The sequence below is a fragment of the Stegodyphus dumicola genome, chromosome 1, assembly GCF_044657685.1.
Source record: "Stegodyphus dumicola isolate Sdum_Otavi_A_Nest chromosome 1, ASM4465768v1".
NCBI classification, from domain to species: Eukaryota; Metazoa; Arthropoda; class Arachnida; order Araneae; family Eresidae; genus Stegodyphus; species Stegodyphus dumicola.
Window position 1 is genome coordinate 147133516 of NC_140768.1, and position 18338 is coordinate 147151853.

General features: G+C 33.9%; 1 protein-coding gene and 1 long non-coding RNA gene across 6 annotated transcripts in view; one reads left to right on the top strand and one right to left on the bottom strand.

Moving 5' to 3' along the window:
* The window catches only part of LOC146999303 (uncharacterized), a 163814-nt gene extending 158977 nt beyond the window's left edge, over positions 1-4837 (top strand). For all 4 annotated transcript variants that reach the window (XR_015042530.1, XR_015042531.1, XR_015042534.1 and 1 more), the window contains exon 3: positions 4605-4837. This is a non-coding gene — a long non-coding RNA (uncharacterized LOC146999303). The remainder of the gene's footprint in view (positions 1-4604) is intronic.
* The window catches only part of LOC118199301 (uncharacterized), a 256448-nt gene that overhangs the window by 143830 nt on the left and 94280 nt on the right, over positions 1-18338 (bottom strand). The window lies entirely within an intron of this gene.

Here is an 18338-nt window from a genome sequence, read left to right on the forward strand (position 1 = left end):
TTCCAAATCGTGAATTTTCCGTCATAGTTAATAATATGGAGAAATATATTTCTTTCAGTATTAAAAGAAAATGTAGAAATAGAAAAGTATCTTTAAGCTTCATTGATAGTTTGCAGTTAATGAACGCGTCTTTGGAAAAACTTGTATCAAACCTACCCGAAGAAAAATTTAAGATTTTAAAATAAAATATTCATCATCAAGATATAAAATTACTATTACGGAAAGGTGTATATCCATATGAATATATCAACTCTTTTGAAAAATTTAAAGCTACTCAGTTACCATCCGTAGAGGACTTTCAAAGTACATTAACTGGTGAAAGTATATCTGCGAATGATTACATTCATGCTAAAACTGTTTGGCAAGCTTTTTCATATTCAAAATTTAGGTGAATATCATGATTTATATGTGAAAAGTGATGTTTTGCAATTAGCAGATATTTTTGAAAATTTTAGACGGCTTTGTAAAACTTACTATAGTTTAGAGTATGCGCATTTGATGACTGCACCTGGATTAGCTTGGCAAGCCTGTTTGAAAATGACTAATCAAGCTTTGGAATTATTAACGGATGTTAATATGCATTTATTTATAGAGAATGGAATTCGTGGAGGTGTGTTCATGATTACCCAGCGTAAGGCTGTATCAAATAACAAATATCTGAGAAATTTTGATTCAACTAAAGAAAGTAAATATATCCTATACCTTGATGCTAACAAATTCTACGGGTGGGCTATGAGTCAACCCTTACCCTATGGAAATTTTGAATGGGTTGAACCCAATAAGAATGTCGTAGAAAAGGTTTTGACTTTATCAGAAGACAGTTTGGATGGATACATCTTGGAAGTAGACCTCGAATACCCCAAAGAACTTCATAATGCTCATAAGGATTATCCCTTAGCTCCAGAAAAAATGAAAACAAAAGCTAACCATCTTTCGCCTTATGCAGTCAGCGCATTGAAAAATAGTAAATTTATCTCAAATACTAAATTAGTTCCTAAATTAAATCCTAAATTTAATTATATCATCTATCATAAAAATTTACAGTTATATCTCTCTTTAGGTATGAAAGTAGTACATGTTCACAAAATAATAAAATTTAAACAAAAAGCCTGGTTACAACCTTATATACGGTTTAATACGGATCAACGTAAAAATGCACAGACAGGATATGAGAAAGATTTTTTTTAACTAATGAACAATAGTGTGTACGGCAAAACTATGGAAAACGTGAGGAAACATGTTGATGTCCAATTAGTCAATAGAAATAGAGAAAAAAGCAAAAAAATTGGTAGCAGCTCCAACCTTTCATAATTTCAGAATTTTTGATAATGATTTGGTTGGAAAACAAAGGTTGAAAAACTGTGTAAGTTTAAACATACCCATTTATGTAGGATTTGTTATACTAGAACTTAGAAAATATCATATGTACAATTTTCATTATAATCACATCAAAAAACAATATGGAGAAAGAGCCAAGCTACTTTTTACTGACACAGACTCTCTCACGTACGAAATTTTAACAGAGGACGTGTATCGAGATATGAGATTTCATATGCATCTGTACCATATGTCAGATTATCCTAAGAATCATGCTTTATACAATACTACTAATAAAAAGAAAATTGGATGCTTCAAAGATGAAATGAATTCCAAACCGATACTAGAATTTATAGGATTGAGGCCGAAATGTACTCTTTACTATTGAATGAAAGTGAGAAGAAAACCGCGAAAGGAGTTAATCGAAGTGTTATTAAAAGGAAACTTAAAAATTATAGAGATTGTTTAGAGAAATCTATCTTCACCAGAGAATTACAATATAATATTCAGAGTAAAAACCATCATCTTTTTACCATGGCTCTAAATAAAATCGCACTTTCAGCTTTTGATGATAAAAGATATATTTTGAAGGATGGAGTACACTACTTAGCTTATGGTCATATCAATATAAATAATGTTTAATGAAAAAAAAAATGGATTGTCGCGACGTTTTTTAACGTCGGGTGGTGGTGGGAATAATCCAAAAGAATTATTTTTCATATAATTTCATTTTTATAGATGATTATGTTTAAAGGTAAGTTGCTTTTATTTTTTAAATCATAATGAACATGGTTTTCAGAGAATCACAAATTTAAAAAAAAAAAATCTAAAATAGATTGTTTCTCTTTTTCACCCCTAGAGGGCGCCACGAGCATTTCCAAAACAGATTAGTTTCTTTTTTCATCAAGAGAGGGCAGCATGAGCATATATCTCAAAAAAAATCAAAAAATTGCCAATTTTGAAAAACTAAATTTAAATTTCAGCAGCAGGAAATCTACAAATCAGCCAGCAGTCTACCAACAACTCAACTCTACTAGTGACATCATTGACCACACCTTCTGTTGTGACGATATTTCCCTTCGCTCCGCCCCCTGTGTGACGTCATCGGCCACGCCTCCTACCCTCTGACCCTCCTGATGCAGAACTCTCATTTTTACACTACTCACGTGTATCGAACTGATACTCTTCTTTTGAAACAATTAGCAATATTTTTAATGTGGCATTTTGCTGTCTTTCATACAAAGAAAACTTTAAGTGTTCTTGGCGAACACCCCTCTGCTTAGTATCACACCTGACTTTTGTTACTTGCAACGGAATAGAGGGGGCTACTTCCGGAATTTCAAAGTACTACATTTTCTTATTCTTATTAGCCCAAAAGAGCGTTAGCCTGAATGAGCTATTAGCCTCGAAACGGAATTTAGCGTCAAACAACGAATCACTTTTCCAGTTGTTGCCCCCAAATATTATCACCTTGTATTATATTTAAATACATTAAATTATGAATAATCTGCATGTATATTCTTCGCACTAGTAAGGGGCGAAGAGCGAAGAACATATTTAATAAATAAAGTTAACACATAAACATTAATAATAAAAACACATACAAAAGTTTTGCAAGCCTTCTTACTAAGAAACCTGAACACTTATATGAATACACTGTGACAAAAGACTGAAAAAAGTAGAAAATTGTATAACCTTTAACACTGTATCGTTAATTCTAAACATATGCTGCTACGTTGCTTTTAAAACTTTTGTCATTTTTAGTCCAAAGGGGCTTTGTCCCTGAAGGACTATTGTTTTCGTTTTGCGATTTTGCTTTGGTTCACTATAAATGTCTGTTTCACTTTTCAAACTGTTGTCACCAAATGTTAGAGCCCTGCATTATATTTGAAGAAATTAAATAATGAAAAATCTTTATAAATGTATGTATACTTCTCGCATTGTCATAAAACAACGGTACATAGAGCCATCAAATTTTGAATGACGTAATCATACTGCGAATATGGGCATGTGGAAGCCCAAGTATGAAATTTGGGATTTGTTTTATTATCAATTGCATATTTTGTAAATCTTTAACGAATTTTTAAACAAACTCAGGGATTTCAAAGCGAGCAATGGCAACGTTGTACAGAAAGAAAATTTTTATCTCCGTATACCAGACTGTTTGTCTGAAATTCTAAAGATATGGTCAATTTAAAACTATTTTGCGCTATTGCTCCTAAACTGAATTTAAGTGCGAAGAACGTGATATTTAATAAATAAAGGTAACAGACAAAATGTTAAAAAAAAAAAAAAACCTTCCTTTAGACGTGATATAAAATCTGAAACCTTTCAGTTTTTTTTTTTTTTTTTTTGTTTTGTTTTTGTTTTGTTTTGTTTTGTTTTTTGTTTTTTGTTTTTTGTAGAATTTTGTATGGAATGTGCGAAGGAAATGCTGCTTAGTAGTAAAGAAAAAAAATTGGCTTAGCTGGAATGAGTGCAGCAGCAGACTGATGGATTGCGAATTTAGCGAGAGCTTAAAAAACTTAAGGAATCCTTTTGAGCTATGGTTAAAACCTGAACCCTTCCAGACCTTTTTCTACTATCTTTCGCTTTTTTCTTTTTCCTCTTTTTTTAAAATTATTTCACTGTTTTTATTTAAAAGAATTGTTTGCCTCTTGCTAAAAATAAGGTTCTTTTAAATGCTAATTTAACGCATTACGTATATCATAAACTGGTATTGTTGCAGTGAGAAATGGCAGATTAAACCAAAACGTTCAAATCGACTTTTTTAGAATGAACAATGTTACAATGAATAAAAATAATATGCCCTCATATGATTATAAAACAAGCATAAATTCTGCGAGACCAAATTTGATGAAAAAAACTAACAGGAAATCATATAAATACTTCTTCCCTTTTCTTATAATAATCCCTTTTCTTATAATAAGTAATACTTACTGTTGCCATTTAAAAAAATAAATATACGTCGTTAAAGTACAATTTTGAAAAACGAAGAAGAAAATATATAATTATAAAGAACTTTTAATTTTAATTCTAATTATTTTAAGATTTGGCAACAGCTTGTAATATTACGCTACTGATCTTGAAGCCTTTTGCTGTAGTGTAATTATGTTCTTCGCAGAATTTAATATTTGCTGAAATTTTTGAATTTTGAAATTTGATTCATCGCAAACGAATCAAATAGCTTCTCGCCCTTAATATCTGAGTTTTAACGCAAATGTCTTACAAGCTATATATTTCTAGAAAATTTTATCATTATTATTAAGTTTTTTATTTTGTTGCAGGTAAATGCTGTAAATAAAGAAGGAAAGAGGGCGCTACACGCAGTTGTTCAACCTTTAAAGAAGAAAATTATTGCTTAGAGAATAATGACTGATATTGTGTAATTTGAAGGAAAAGGCTAGAGGGCGCTGTTGCTCGCATAGTTGAGAGAGAATAAAGTTTGTTCATGTTGAAGGCGGCGGCCTAAGAATACGCTCTGTATATAGTTAAGTAAAATATTGTTAAAAATGTAAAAGTGTTAAAATTATTAAACTCACTGAACCACCATCATCTGATTTAGAAATGCAAAAATTATTTCATGGTGCATCGGCCGGGAATTGTTTGAATTATTAACCGAAAAGGAAAATAATTTGAGAACACTTGATGATGAAATACAAGAGTTAATTGATGTTAACTTAATTGAAGAAGATTATAGTATAAGCAAAGAATACAATGACAAATGTATAATTGCTGTAGTCAAATTAAGCAGTTTCTAGGTGCGGTTACCGCAGTACCGCCAGCGAGGAAACCCCAAAGTTCTCATTTAAACCAGTCTAGTGGTAATGGAATTTTGCATGTAAGTTCCAGTTTTAGTGGGAGTAGTACGCTGAAATTACCAAAATTAATTATTGATAAATTTTGGGGAGACCCCAAACAATGGAATGAATTTTGGAATAGTTTCGAAAATTCGATACATAAAAACGAAACGCTTTCAAAAATACAAAAATTTGCATACTTAAAAACATTCTTAACGGGACAAGCTTCGAATGTTGTGTCAGGCTTTGAGTTAACAGAAAGTAATTATGATAGTTGTGTAGCATCACTAAAGGACAGATATGGTCGAAAAGACCTGATCATTCATTCATGAATAAAATTCTCAATTTAGAAGCCGTTAAAAATTCTGCTAACGTAAAGGCTTTACGTAAATTGTATGACGAATTAGAAGTTTCGATTCGTAATTTGGAAATTTTAGAAGTAACTTCTGGCTCATATGGACATTTATTAATTCCAATATTATTAAAATTAATTCCGGACGATTTAGTTTTGGAATTTAATCAGCAAAGAGGATCGAAAGATAAAGTTGAAGTTTCGGAATTAATACAATTTATTAAAACGGAAATAGAATGCAGGGAAGTTTCAAATCTAGTAATAAATGAAAGGAAAAATACTGTGCCTCCGCGAGTCGATCAATCAAAATATGAAACTAGAAAATATGTAAAAAATACACCCCGGCTGCGTTTCATACTGCAGTTAACCGAAAATGCACTTTTTGTAATAATTTGCACGAGTCATTTAAATGCGAAGTGAATGTTTCTGATAAATTAAAGAAACTAAGATCTGAAAACCGCTGCTATTCTTGTTTTAAAAATTTCATACATCAAAAAAGTGATCCCCTTTAAACAAAAAGTCGGAACAAGGTTATTCCGAAAATGAAACTGAATCTCTGACTTTGAATTCTGAGGAAAGAAATAAAGTTCAAAACTTAAAATTCATTGCTTCTGTTCCTCAAGGTGATAATAATAATGACTGTAATGTCAGGAAAATATTATTACAAACTTGTACAGTTTATGCTTGTTCTAAGTATAAATCAAAATTAACTAGATTAATTCTTGATCAAGGCAGTCACAGATCCTTTATAACGAAAAAATTGGCCGACTATTTAAAACTTAATCCAATCCGTTATGAAAGACTTTCTGTTTATTCATTTGGTGCGACCAAGGCAATGAATCATTCCTGTCCGGTCGTTCAAATCGAAATTCAGAATTAGAAATAAAATAATAAAATAAAAATTGAATGTTTGATCTCCGATGTTATTTCCTCGTCGCCCATCAGTGTGCCTAGTAAACAAATTGCAGACTTCATGGAGCATCTGGGGTTGCAGATCGCCGATTGCTCAAGAAAAAATAACACAGATGTTGAGATATTAATTGGCGGGGATGAATTCTGGAATGTAGTTTATTCAGAAAGAATTAAAATATCTGAAGGGTTGTACGCAGTCAGTTCTGTGTTTGGTTGGGTTGCTGCAGGAATCGAGAAAATTAAAACAAATAAAAATTGTTCTGAAAATTTAGCGGTAATGACAAACACTGCTGTGTTGAAAGATTTAAGAGGTTTTTGGGAATTAGAGCATAACGGAATAAATGATTCTGATGATTATTCCGATACTGACTGCGAAATAATAGACCAGTTTGAAATAAATTTGCACTTTAAAAACGGAAGATATGAGGAAAATTTAATCTGGAAATACAGTCCGAATAATCTAGGAAATAATTTTAAGGTAGCTAAGAAACGATTCGCAAACCTTCACAATAAACTAAGTAAAACTCCGGAGATTTTTCAGGAATATAAAATTATAATTGAGAACCAGATATTAGAAGGAATTGTAGAGGAATGTCCGAATAATGATACAAATTTGGGATATTTTATGCCGCACCGAGCAGTGATACGATCTAGTGAAACTACTAAGGTAAGAATTGTGTACGATGCTAGCTCACGGACAGAGGACACGAATTCGTTAAATGACTGCCTTGAATCGGGACCTAATCTAAATCCAAATATACTAGACATTATGTTAAATTTTCGTAAGTTTATAGATAGCGTTTTGTGGAGACGTTGAAAAAGTCTTTTTGATGATAGGAATTCTGAAGGTGATAGACAATTTCTAAAATTTCTTTGGTTTAATGAAAATAATGACTCCTTTAAGATTATGTAAATGTGTCGCGTAGCTTTCAGTTTGAATATATCTCCTTTCATTTTGGCCGCCACTATAAAATATCACATTTGGAAATATAAAGATAAAATGCCGGACAGTTTCCAAATGTTGAATTCTTCTGTCTATGTCGACGACCTATATTTTGGAGCAGGAACGATTGAAGATGCATATCGGTTATCTGTAGATGCGGTTAACATATTTAAGGATGCTGGGATGAATTTTAGAAAATTAAGAACTAATTCTAAAGCATTAAATGATTTATGGGTCTTAAATGGGATTAAGGAATCAGCTAAAAAATTAAGTAGTGAATCGAATTTCTTAAGCATGATTTGGAATTCCATTGAGGACAATATAAAGTTAAATTTGAAAAATTTAATTGACCTTTCTACTGGAAACGATTTTGCTACAAAGAGAAAACTTTTGCAAAGTATCGCCCAAATATACGATCCATTTGGATTTATTGCACCCTTTGTTATTCGGGCAAAAATTATTATGCAAGAAATCTGGTGTTCCGGTTCTGACTGGAATGGGGTCCTTCCTGCAGAGATTAAGGACAAATTCAACATTTGGCGGGAGGAACTTAATGATTTAACTGAAATATCGATACAGCAAAAACTGTTATGTCGTTCGAGAGTAAGGTAGGTACCTAAAAGGTTTCCTACTCAGTTGACAATAACACTTAAAATTTTCTAACAACAGTAATATACTAATATCAATAAAAACTGTACATTGCGTTGTGTTTTCGGAATAACCCTGAAATCAATTTGAGAAGTAGACTGGTGAAAATCATGAGCACACACAAAATAAATAAATAAATAAATAAATAAACATTGACTAATCTAGAAAAGTGAGCCTATTTATTATTAAATTCTTCAACAATTACTTAATCTATTAATTTGAAAGCAAATTATATTCAATCAGAACTGTAACATATTGATTATTACACAATGTATAATTAACTTAGTAAGAAAAATTATATTCAAGCTGAACTGTAAAATATTGATTTGTACAAATGCATACCCCTACAGAGTAATATTACTTTTATCTTGAGACTCTATAATATCAACTATTATTTCTATTACATTCAGGTAAACATAATCAGATAAAACTTAAACATAAACATAAATTAACAATACCCTCCCCGGGGAGAAAAAAAAGAAATAATTAACAAGTTACACTTTCAAAAAAAAAAAAAAAAAAAGAAAGAAACATTTCACACAGAATAATCAATACCAATGTAATTCAAGTTATTGCACATAGTAATATTTAATCAATACCATATTATTTATATTTTGAGTAACTTAATCTCTCGAAGCCGGCTGGTACAGCAGTTGTACCAGGAGAATGACTTTCTCAGACGCCGGCATTGGTACAACTGTCGTACCATCCATGCTTTCCCCATTTTAGAGAATCGCCTATCTGTATATCTTTGGGTGGTCCATTGTCGCTGCTCAGAGTAGCCGCTGGCTACGCATTATTTCCCTCTTCTTATCAGTTTGGCTACATTTTGGCAAAAACCGCAGGTTTCGTCTCGCGCCAATATACTTGAAAATTAAATAGAGGCCATCTCTTTCTCAATCTGTCTCATAATTTTAATGCTAATTTTTTTAGTACTGACTTTTGCTATGATTAAAACGTCAGCGATTTTGCACGCTCTTTAAGCATATTTAACATATTTAATGTTTTTTAATCATAACAAATAAGAATAGATTAATATTTTAGATTTAATGCCCTTCTAGAAAATAGGTAAAACCGCTTTTATCGTTTACTTCCTTTTCATACTAATAATAAGATTTTATTTTGACATTTTTTTGTGGAGTGCATAAAACCCTTAAGAACTGTTAACTCTTTCAAAATGCTTCTATTATGTAGGCAATTTTGTCTGATTTATCAGGAGATAAATAAGAGACAATTGTATGCATAATAATTTTTGTGATTTTCATTCATTCAGTGATTGCTTTCAATGATTTTCATTGATTGTAAATTAAATAAAATCAATTTATCTTTAGACCCTCTTTTAGGATGAGATCTGCCAAAAAGTATTTAAATATCAGTAAAGCTCACGTTACTTCTAAATTGAATCAAAACATCAGTTACATTTTATAAAATTTCGGCCAGTTTTATTTGCTGAAATTCTTATACTCCTCAAGAGATAAAGGGAATTCAGACAAGTTGATAAAAAATTATCTTTAAAAAAGGTTGTTATTTTGTCTGTAATAAGGTGTATGTCAACTTACTATTAAATGTATGAAAATTAGGATTGGATTACGGAAAAGCACGCGAACGCTATCTGCTTAAGGGGATGGATGCTTTCGCGTAAACCTTTTTCAGAGAAAATTGCTCGCATTTACGTTCCTAGTGGAAAACTCCACATGTAATCAACCCGTTCTTCGGGTTTGATTGGATTAATTTTGTTCGCTTACTGAATTACATCAAAGCACACAACAATTACCTGTATAAGGGGAGTTATGTATTCGCGGAGGACTTTCTAAGAGAAGCTGGCTTGCATCTACGTTACACAAAAACCGTGAATCCAACTATTTAGCCGGGATTCAAACCCAAGCGAGCTACAAGTGTTCAGCCACCTTTACCGCTCTACTGAAGAGCCCGTAAAAATATTGATAAAGGAAAAGTATTGAAATAACCGGTTTAATTTACTAACCTACAATCGACAGTACATAAATTACGCATATGAGGGGGATTATTTGTGAATAAATAAACTGTATTGCACTTTTCTCCACTATTTCATATTACGATGGAATTATTGCATTTCAAAGTTATTTCTCATGAATTAATTTTGCTCTTCATGATTTTTGATATTTTCAAAGAGAAAATTCCACACTTTAAATAAAAAAATACACGAGAAGATACTTTATGCAAAATTTGGCGTAAACGGTTTTCTTAATTTTGCTTTGAAAATATTCCAGGGTAATCGTTTTCATTACTGGAAGAAATATGAAAAACAGATTTACTACATGTCAACACCCAGTATTTCCTTATTCTTTAGAAAACGTGAAAGATTACTCTTTCTAAAATAAATTAGAAAATATATTATGTGCAAATAGAATATTCGTTGAAAATGAAGTAGACTTCAACTTTTGGATATAACGATGGTTTTAGACGAAATTTATACCTATGAAAAGAAATTGACGTATAATTAATTCTTCATGAACATTTAAAACTGTTCTCAAAATTCTTTTGATGATTGCATGTATGTAATTTTTTTCTCTGCTAACATAAACAAAAGCCAATTTTACAAAGAAAAATTCTCGTTAAAGATATACCTTCTTTGCCTGATAGTCCAATGTAATATTTGTTAAAGTTAATTGATTAAACGCAACCAATGTATCTCGGATTTTGATTTTTATATTATTGTAGGGTTTATATTTATTTTAACTAACATTTATTTTAAGTTTAAACTACCTTTCCTGTCAAGCCTTACTTTCCCCTGGAACTGCCAATGCCAGAGTATGTAAATTTTAGTAGAACGCGCAAGGATTCAAATTATCAGCGGAAGTATTCTGAGTTAAATAGAAAGGAAACGAGTTCAAGGTGTGCTGTTCTTACTTCACGAGCGCGGAAGTAGTTAGCCAGAAAGTGAAGAACCCCAGCGTTTCGGCCTGTGTGTGCTTGCCTGGAAGTATTGTTAATCGTTCAAGTGATCTTCAAGTTTGCTGATTTAGCAGCGGTATTGTAAAACGCGGTGAGGTTAGTTACTTTTAGAGAGCCTCGTAGTTAGAGTCTTGTCTTTAGTTTCTTTTCAGGTTATTATTTTTATTTGACCGCCGAGTTGGCGCAGTTTGTGAGCGTCAAGAGCACGCACTTGTAATTTATTACGTTGAATAAAAAGGGACTTAAACCCTTAACAAGACTCTGTCTTTTATCCAGTTTTCACAGTCACCTCTTGGTTGCGTGCAAGTTGGAGGCGCGCAACGCTACATTGGCGCCCGAACACTTATCGAACTGAAATGGCCGAAAATTGGATGGAAGCCGCTGGACAACACCAAGAAATGACAAGCCAATTGGAAGGATTTGGATACCTGGTCCAGACTTTGAGAGCGTCAATCAAGCCAAATGTCCATTTCGACGGAAAAAATTCGGTGGCGCGATATTTCTAGAAGTTCTAGAAAACCACTTTCAGCTCTACCCTGTTCCTGAAAGACAAAACGTTGCCATCGCCACATCCGCATTAAGAGGACAGGCCGCGCTATGGTGGGAAAACATAGGCAAATTTTTATTAGGGGAATTTGGAAGCCAGACATATACATTTGCAAATTTCAAAAAATCGTTAGTAAAGGCCTTCCCCATAGTGAAAGATCGAGCAAGGCTGGAAGCCGAACTATATAGTTTCTATCAACGGGATATAGAAGATTTGACGGACTTTATTCTACGAAAAATTAAGCTGACGGATATGCTGTATGGGAAGAAACCCGATGCGGAAATTATTGAAATAATCGTACCAAGATTGTTACCCGCTGTTCAAGACTACTTCGAAATTAGAAACCCAAGCACATTGAGGGAGCTCTTCGAATTGGCGGTCAAGTTTCAAAATCGCAGAATAGCGGAAAAAGCTAGAGGGGCAACGTATTCTCAAAGTACCCGAAGGAAATTTTCAAATGAGGAAACCAGAAATGGAAATCGCTCTTATGGGGGAAAGAGCTATCAAGCTAACTCATCGAACCTCGAAGGTCAAGGCCCAAAAAGAAAATTCGAAAATAAACATCCGCGTACCCTGAAGGCACAGATTGAAAGGAAAGCTCTAAACGAGTAGATGGGCCTGTGAAAAGGAGGCTCCAGACCCCGGAAGTTTTAAAAAAACCCTCAAAAAGACATTTAAATACGGTCATCGTAAAAAACTCACATCTACCAATTATACAAGTCCTGGTTGGCGATGTACCAGTAGCAGCCCTCATCGATACAGGAGCAGAAGGGAATTTTATGAGCGAAAATTTCTTCAAAAAGAATTTTTATAGGGTACGATTATTTAAAACCAAAAATACGGAAATTATAGCGGCGCAAGGAAAAACATGTCACTGCATCGGGAAATTATCATTAAACATACAGGTAAAAGAGGAAAGCCTCAAAGTATTAATTTTTGTAGTGAAAAATCTGCAAAATCCTCTTATTTTAGGTATGGAGTTTTTAAGGACCGCGAGGGCCAAATTGAATTTTCAAGACAGTTCCGTGGTACTGGAGATGGACCAGAGGGTGGTGGAACCTGTGGAGACACCGCAAGTGGACCTTAGCCATCTGAATGACCATGAAAGGCAAGCCATCCAGCAAGTGGTGAGTAATTTTGCTAACTTGTTTTCAGAAAAACCGGGAAATTGTCAGATAGTTACGCATAAGATACAAGTAACAGCCGAAAAACCTTGTAGGACTAAACCTTATCGGTACGACAAACAAAAAGACGTAATCATCGAAGAACATATTCAGGAGATGTTAAAGAATAAAATAATAACGCCCATAAATAGTGAGTACGCGAGTCCAGTCGTACTATGTAGGAAAAAGAACGAGTTTCCTCGAGATCATGCAGCTGTTGGTAGACTTTACTCGAGGAAAAACCTAACGCCCAGGTTAATAAGATGGGCTTTAAAACTCCAAGAATAAAATATCAGAATAAAATATAAACCGGGTAAAGAAAACAATGTAGCTGACGCACTTTCTCGTATAAAACTGGACGATGAAGGAAATGAACTTAAATTCGCTGTATTGACTTCAAAAATTTTAGATTCTAGAGATACGATTATTACTGAACTGAAAGCTGATCCTGAATTTGGAAATATCTATGCATATTTGAAAGACCCCGAAAGCTTTGAGCACACAGATATCGATGCGATAAGAAATAGAGCAGAAAACTATGAAATAATAGATAATTTATTATTTTATACGAAAACAACAAACGAAAATCTTGAGTATAAACCAGTCATCCCAGCCTCGCTTCGATTAAGCATTTTGAAGGAATTACACGACGCAAAAACAGCGGGTCATTTAGGGGTCAGAAAGACTTTAAAAAGGGTACGCGAGGCGGTATATTTTCCGCAATTATACAAAATAGTAACGGCGTATGTCAGGTCCTGCAATCAATGTCAGTTAATAAATGATATTAATTACAGCCCGGCCGGGTACTTAAATAGCATTCGCGCTACATTTCCGAATGAAATTTTAGGCATAGATCTTCTTGGTCCCTTCCCCCAGAGCGAGTTAAATAAAAATCGTTTTCTTTTAGTAATAGTAGATCATTTTTCAAAATGGACAGAAATTGTTCCACTTAAACGCGCGTCAGCCAAAACAGTCGCAGATGCATTCTTACACAGATACATTTTAAAATACGGTGCACCGATAAAAGTCATTAGCGATAACGGTAAACAATTCATTAGTCAAATATTTGAAAACATATGCACTGGACTTGGCATACGCCATATCAAAATGGTTCCGTATAGACCACAGGCAAACATAGCAGAAAGAGTGAATAAAAACATAGTAAAAATAATTCGCAGTTACGTGAGCACACATCACAAGCGCTAGGATGGCTACATAAATGAATTAGCTTATGCTTTAAGAACGGCAAATCACGATACTACGGGAAAAACCCCAGCAGAATTATTTTTAGGCAGAAAGTTAATTACGCCTTTAGATAAATTATTCTTTGTGCAACAAAGAGAGCAAGAGCTTAAACAGAAAGATGTGCAAAAACTGATTGATCAGGCGCTTAAAAGCTCGGATACGGCAAGAAATAAGCAAAAAACATATTACGATAGAAAACGCCGTGAAGCAGATTTTAAAGTTGGGGATAAAGTATTGAAGCGGAAATTTTCTTTATCAAGTGCCCCAGACAATTTTACGGCAAAGCTAGCTCCAAAATTTGAAAGCCCCTATGTAATTCAGGAAATCAAAGGTGTCGTATTATATCTTAAGAACGAGAGAGGGGAGATCTGTAAAGCAAGTCCCGACCAGATGAAAAAATACTATAATCCAAATGATTTTGAAATCCTTAAAAGTTTCTTGCAGGACTCAAGTCTAAACGAAGTAGAAGGTCCAGAGATAACAACAACTGTTCCACCACCCAAGAAGCAGAGAACTGAAGAGAGACCTAGCCCTTCTACAACTCGGACGACGGTACCAAAAAGAAAAAGGAAAACTTTCAAATTCCAGCATTTAAGAAAAACAAGAATACAGATGCACCGCGTAAAGAAACCGTGGTAAAGAGCAAAACACCACCTACAACGGATCGCAGGAGAAATTATACATCAAGGAGAACGCGCCCAGGGCCAGAGAGTCAGGTGCCAGCAAGGCCGCCGTTCCGGAAACTGAAACGGCAACAGGAGGAACAAAAATACCAGGAACAGAAGAAATTCAAGAAGGACTCCAGACCGGAGGACGTCAAGACCAGCCGTCCCATGGAAAAACGGAAACGACAATAACCAGACGATTAGTCCGCCAAGAGGCCAGCATGTAGAGGACGCAAAAGAAAAACTAATGTGGACGGCACTCGGAGGTCAGTAAGGAGAAGATTGACGTCCATGAAACCTATAACTTGGGAACAATATTGCCACAAAAGAATGACGGAGTTTCAAGCATCGAAAACTCAAAGATAAGTTAAAATCTTCTATAAAATTTTTTTTCTCTTTTGTTCCGAAATGTTATGCATAAGTACGAAGTTCTATGTTTTGACGAAAGTCAATATGTCTCGGTTGAGACTTAGTTTTGTTTTACTTTATTTAGCTAAGGCGAAAGTATTATTTTCTTTAAGTATAAAAGCTAAAAACAAGCATTTTCTGTTGGTCGAAAGACTAATTCTGTTATGTTAAAGCCAAAATTTGGCCGAAGATAAAAATAACTTCGTATTCTTGTATTAATAAGATTTTTAGTTTCAGTGCCGCCAGCTTGGCGAAGAATGAGTAAAGTAAAAATTTATTTCTTTTATTCATTTTATGGTAAATTGTAAAAATCATATGTATTAAAATTTTGTAAATTTACGTAAATACTTGAATGTTATGTAAAAGTAGAATTTAGTCTAGAAGCATAAAATTTTAGATGCTAAAAGTAAAATGCTCAAAAGGAATGAATTCAAAATTTAAGTATTAAATTGTAGATAAAGTCATGCTTTAGAGCGAAAGCCTGCATGTTTAAAGATGAATGAGGGGGAAGTTAGAATGAATGTGTTTTGTAGGGTTCTCCACCTACACTTGAATTTTTAAGAATGTTAAAGTAGCTCATTGAGTTGTAGAATGTCGAGAAAGGTGTGCCTATTTGGTCGTTGAATTCTAACAAATCATGGTGGTTAGGGGAAGCGTTGTAAGACTAAAACACGAATATTCCCGTTTGACACCACACATGGTGGAGAGCCAGGGTAAAGTTAAATTAATGCTTGAAAAATTGAATGAATGTGAATTAAGCAATAACTAAGGAAAACGAATCGTTTAAAAACAAAAATTTATTGTGTCAAGAAAGTGGAAATTATAATGTATTTAGAAAGATACTGATACTTATTCCTTCCAGATTCTGGAAGGAAAAGACCAAGATTGATTGATGAAGTCCAGGAAAAGTTGCTGTAAGAAGAGAGAGTTATAAGTATACACAGAATTTTAGTATACAATTTGTTACATAAGATTTTTTTTGTGTAAACGAGGTTCTCGAGAGTTAGTTCAGAATTATAGAAACTTACAACAGATCGTTTGTAGGACCTGCTTCCAAGTTTTCCAAATTCTGGCAGCGGCAAATGTAGGGTTTATATTTATTTTAACTAACATTTATTTTAAGTTTAAACTACCTTTCCTGTCAAGCCTTACTTTCCCCTGGAACTGCCAATGCCAGAGTATGTAAATTTTAGTAGAACGCGCAAGGATTCAAATTATCAGCGGAAGTATTCTGAGTTAAATAGAAAGGAAACGAGTTCAAGGTGTGCTGTTCTTACTTCACGAGCGTGGAGGTAGTTAGCCAGAAATTGAAGAACCCCAGCGTTTCGGCCTGTGTGTGCTTGCCTGGAAGTATTGTTAATCGTTCAAGTGATCTTCAAGTTTGCTGATTTAGCAGCGGTATTGTAAAACGCGGTGAGGTTAGTTACTTTTAGAGAGCCTCGTAGTTAGAGTCTTGTCTTTAGTTTCTTTTCAGGTTATTATTTTTATTTGACCGCCGAGTTGGCGCAGTTTGTGAGCGTCAAGAGCACGCACTTGTAATTTATTACGTTGAATAAAAAGGGACTTAAGCCCTTAACAAGACTCTGTCTTTTATCCAGTTTTCACAGTCACCTCTTGGTTGCGTGCAAGTTGGAGGCGCGCAACGCTACATTATAATAACAAAATTATCGAAAAAAGCAGATTTAAATCTCTGTTATTGTTATGTAAAGCTTTATTATTGCTGTAAGTTCATCTCAAAATCTAATTGTATTGAATCTCATTCTAATCATCTAATGGTAATAAATATTATTATTATTATTTCATTAAATTAGTCATTACCAGTATTTTATTAATGAAAATATGTTATTAAAAATCGCATTCCAGCCTGCAGACTTACAAATCTAGTCCGTATTTACTATATTTTGTTAAATTTTGTTCTCGCTTTCTAATTTCTAATACGAAAATACGCGAACATAAATGAAGAGTGAAAACAAAGTTAAAAAATTCTCAAATTATTTACGAGATTGATTAGAAATAGTGAGTGAAATATTAACATTGCATACATTTTGTTCTAAATAAAGTGTGCACTGGATATGCATCCAGTACTGCATATTTATTTATGCACTATTTATTTAGAACTTCATTTAAATGAAAGCAAAATAATCATCGAAAAAATTGCAAATCTAGCAACCCCTCTACTATGGGGCGTAAGCGTCCGACAAACATGTAAATTTTACTTCATCCATGGAGGGGAATTAACGACTTTTCTCATTAGGAAAATGTCAAAGAGGGGGCAAAACTGTTTCGGATCGCGCCGGTCTGAAGGCTATATTATGAGAATTTCGGCCCGGTTTTAGAAGGTTAAACGTTAAATATTCAAACACAAGAAGAAAAACTGATGAGAAAATAATTTGGTCGAAGACATGATGCATAAAACTAAGTCCCTCGTTCAAAACTCAAGGGCAAGAAGCCCGTAGATCCAACGGTAGAAAACTGCATCTTTCCGAAAAAACTCAGCTGCCGGCGAGTACAGCCTCCGATGGTAAGTCAAAAGTCCAAAAAAGTGACCTTGTTCCTCAAAACAGCCCGTTAAAAGTGAACGCGGGGGAATACCAACTTGGCAGTGCTCACGCCCCGCCAAAAATGAAACCAGTTGCAACTTTAGCATTCCTTCATGCTAACAATCTCGCCAAAACCACCACTTTGAAACCCCAACGGAAATTCCAAGCCGCCAAGCAGTCGCCAAGCAGCCACGCCTCGCGAAGGGGAGAAACTTGGAATTTTAATAACCCTGTACGCTGTCCCAAAGAAAGTGCGCTGAAAACTCGAAAAAACGACCATTTTACCGGAAAGAGGGAGATTTCTTCCCCCAGAATAGAAATCACAATGACAACGGAAAAAAATCTATTAATTAAAGTTCATAACTAAAATGCAATTGAAGTTAGGAAAACAAAAGTTATATGAAATTAAAGAGCTAATTTTTCTGCAACTATTGATATTAAATACTAAGAGTTTGACTTAATTTTTATCATGAAAATTGAATTTATTACATGAAAATTCACCTATATCCATTGTCTGAGTGTACAAGATTGAAGACGCTGTTCGCGTAAAACCAAATAATCCAAATAGATTGCACTAGAATTAATAAGCCAAATAAATGAATATATCCAAACTTGTTGTGTAGCTAAAATTTTGAATATTTACAAATTAAAATTTTGATTTCTATGATTCACCTAATTATATTAAATTTGCTACACAACAAAACTGAAACTGAGATATCGACGATCTAATGAATATAAGCCTTCACCTATTTTCGGACGCTAGTCTTAAAGCATATGGGGCCATCGCATATTTCAGATACAGTACGAGCGATTCAGAAATTAAAACTTCCTTTATCATGTCGAAATGCAGGGTTGCACCTTTAA